Source organism: Macadamia integrifolia, unplaced genomic scaffold (genome assembly GCF_013358625.1).
Source record: "Macadamia integrifolia cultivar HAES 741 unplaced genomic scaffold, SCU_Mint_v3 scaffold1351, whole genome shotgun sequence".
In the NCBI taxonomy this organism is placed as follows: domain Eukaryota; kingdom Viridiplantae; phylum Streptophyta; class Magnoliopsida; order Proteales; family Proteaceae; genus Macadamia; species Macadamia integrifolia.
Window position 1 is genome coordinate 75393 of NW_024868174.1, and position 3777 is coordinate 79169.

The 3777-nt window shown below is 40.5% G+C and overlaps 1 long non-coding RNA gene across 1 annotated transcript in view; it reads right to left on the reverse strand.

Annotated features, from left to right (window-relative positions):
- The window catches only part of LOC122063552, a 22500-nt gene that overhangs the window by 13422 nt on the left and 5301 nt on the right, over positions 1-3777 (reverse strand). The gene's annotated exons all lie outside the window — the stretch shown is intronic.

Genomic DNA, 3777 nt, shown 5'->3' on the forward strand with positions numbered 1-3777 from the left:
CCCCCCCCCCCCTCTCTCTTCTTCCCTCACCTTTGACCCTAGTCCTTATTTCTAACTTGGTATCAGAGCTTGTAAAGGGTTTGAAAGTCAATCAAGCATCCTTGTTTCATTCTTTAAGTCTCTCTTTGAAACCTGGAAGCAAAGGGTTCCATTAGAGCCTATACTATGTAAGAAGAGTATACAAGAAGACCTAATGCAGTTCTAGAATCCACTTGAAGATACTTGGAGGTGGCTTGAAGGACCACAAGGACCATTTGAACTCCAAACCGAGAAAAGGGCTTCATCCCTGGATTATCGCCAACCCTGGATCATTTTTCTTGGTTCTCTCTCTTCAAGGCTTTGTTGGGGATGTGGCTGGGCTTGAAAGAATCGCCCAAGGGTCCCTTATGAACACCTCAAATGCTGGTTTGTGATTTGGTGTGGGGTTGGATCACAATCCCAATCTGTCCTTGCTGCCAGGTATTTGCAACTGCTCTGTTTTTTCTTTGTTTGGTCTGAAAAGGCAAGTAGTGTTGTTATTGGTTGCTTTTGATGAATGTGCTACCTCATATGATGTTTGTATATGCTATTGGGACGAAGCTCTATAGTTAGAAGTGTTTTTTATCGTCTTTCCATCAAATTTCCATGGTTTACTAGTCGCTGGAATTTTTTTTTTTGTTCTGAGAAGACAATATTTGGGACTTGTGTATCCCCCTTGGTTTGGATCTCCATTGGTGTTGTTTAAGGAGTAATCTTACATTATGTCTAATCTCACAGAACCTCTGGAAGCTACATCGGGTGGGTTAAGTAGTACCAACCCCAGTTTGATTGTCAAAAGACAATCCTAACACCCAGATTCTCTTGTGAAGTTGAATAGTACCAACTACTTGGATTGATCACACTCTGTGAAGCTGTCCCTGCGGAGTAGAGGGAAGGTAGGGTATGTTACTTGGGCTATCAAGGCTCTCGCTGTAGCAGATCCAAGTTACTAGAAACGGTAAACTGCGAACTCTATTGCTATGACTTGGTTGCTTTTCTCCATGAAACTTGAGATAGACAAGAGATTAATCAGTAAGGAAACTGCTAAGGATATTAAGGATAGTGCATCTAAGACTTATGATAGGGTAGGTGACTCTGTGAAACTCTACCAGCTCCTTCAGCAAGCCCACTCCATGAAGCAGGGAAACAAGTCTATTTCTGACTACTATACTACCGTTATTGGACTCTGGAGGAATATGATCATTATAGAGACCTTTAGTTGTCCAATCCTGATGATGAAGTCAATTTCTATTGATCTCTTGAAAAGGAGAATGCTCTGAGTCTACTAAGTGGGCTAAATTCAGACTATGAGCCAATCGGGATATAGATTTTGGGCCGATCACCTCTACCATCCCTTGATGAGGTGTGTAGCAACCTCCTGAGTGAAGAGACCATGAGAGGTGCTATGGATTTTACATCTTCACTTAAGCGTTCTGCTCTTTCTTCCACCAACCACAGAGATCGGCATGGAGATTGCCGACGCCAAGGGTCATCCCGTGGAGATGATAAAGATAGACCCCGACAATATGATCATTGTGAGAAACTTGGGCACACTCAAGAGAGGTGTTGGGTTCTTCATGGCCACTACTAGCACACGTGGTGGCCGTAGAGGAGGGGCTATAGCCCATGCTACTATAGAGATTGATACTAGAGGGCTTCACAGGCAATACCAGCTCCTCTAGGGTTGATATTGCAGTGTTTCACCAGTTCATGTCTCAGCTTGACAGTCCATCTACCTCACATGATGCCTCAACTTCCACTATTCATGTCACCACCTTTGCACTTCAATAGCTCCGTCGTGGGTCATTGACTCTGGTACCACTAACCACATGACTGGTATGTCCCATTATTATGATTCTTACTCCATTTGTTCCGGTAAGGATAAGGGAGCAAATTGAACTAGTGATACCACCAAGGAGATCGTTAAATGTGAATGTTGTCACAAGCCATACCATACCAAAGCCAATTGTTGGAAGATCCATGGAAAACCTGCTGATTTTGAGGCAAAGCGTCAAAAATAAAGCCCATCAGGCTAAGACTGTGGACACTTCACCTGCAAGTCTGCAACTGATATAGGGACTCTCTCAGGAGCAACTTCAGGCTTTCAGACTTATGCTCAAGGGTTCTAATTCCTCAACTCCTACCAACCAGTCCCCTCGGGTTCCAATTTTGCTCACTCAGGTATTTTTGGTAGTCATTATGCATCAGTCGTCTCCACTCCCTGGATCATTGACTCCGGTTTCACTAATCACATGACCGGTTCCTCCAGTTTATTCCACCAGTATTTACCCACCTCAGGCAGAGATAAAGTTAGGGTAGTAGATGGCACCATATTATCTATCTCCGGAAAGGGTTCTATTAGTGTTCTTCTATACTTCTGTCTTCAGTTTTACATATCCCTAATTTTACTAATTTGCTATCCGTTAGTAGTCTTATGGAGGACCAAAACTATAAAGTAATATTTTTTCCTTCCCATTGCATTTTTCAAGATCAGGTAACGAGGAAGGCGATTGGATGTGGTCTCCCTACGGTTGTAGTATCAACTACTCCTCATCAACTACACTTTGCTACTTTTGAATTGAATCAATGGCACTGTCGTTTTCACAAATCATGTACTAGGGATGAACTCCTTTGTGAGGCCTGTACCTTGGCTAAACAGAATCGTTCCAATTTTTTACATTTAAATAAAAGAAACTCTTTTATTTTTCATTTGGTTCACTTTGATGTATGGGGTCCATCTCATCAGACATCAATTTCTAGGAAAAGGTAGTTTATGCCTTTATTGAGTGTCACTCTAGAACTACTTGGATTGACATGATACTGCACGAAAGTGAAGTGTTTAGCTGCTTTCAAGGATTCCATAAAATGATTCAGACATAGTTCAATGCAACTCTGAATTCTGTGTAGTGGTAATGGAAAAGAGTACATAGAGTCATAGTTTTTAAGGCGACGCCTTACAAGCGCCTTGGCGCTGATGCGGTCTAGAGATGGTAAGGCAGTGCTCCGCTTTACGTGAAGTGGCGCCTTATAGGTTTTTTTTTTAAACACATTTTAAAATTACTTGATGAAGATTCCAAATATAGATTTTTTATTGGTAGGTGTATGATTTTATTAACAATTGAGATGTATGGGATCAGCTTTACTCCACCAAAAATAACCAAAACAAACAAAACAAAAACACGATTCACAAACAGGGTTTGGATTTTGTCAAGGGTTTTAAGAAAGGGCTTTGAGAAGGAATCAAGGAACAAGGAACAACCACTTATCTAGGCGACCATTTTGCTCCGGCAACAGTGAGCTTCATTCTTCATTGACAGGAGTAGAAATATAGTGGATGATCTTAGGGATTAGGCACTCATTTTGGCATCATAGAGGTAAGTATAATAAATACTTGTATTTTTTATGTCTTCTTTTCTTTATTTTTATAATTTTGCTTCATAATTATGTATTTATATTATATATTAATATGTTATGATGATTGATGATTGATGATTGATGAAGATGAACTTAGTTTATTCACTTTATTGATTTGTTTTCTTGATGAATATCTTACATTGGTATGAATATGAACCTTTAATATTTATTTAATATATGAGTAATAGGATTCAACTAGGATTTGAGCCAAATAGATTGGTTTTATAAAAAAATTACACATGAACGCTTTAGTCAATAAGGCGACGCTTTATGCCCGCCTTATCGCTAAGGCGCTCCGAAAGACCCTCAAACGCCTCCGTCGCCTTACCGCCTTAAAAACTATGC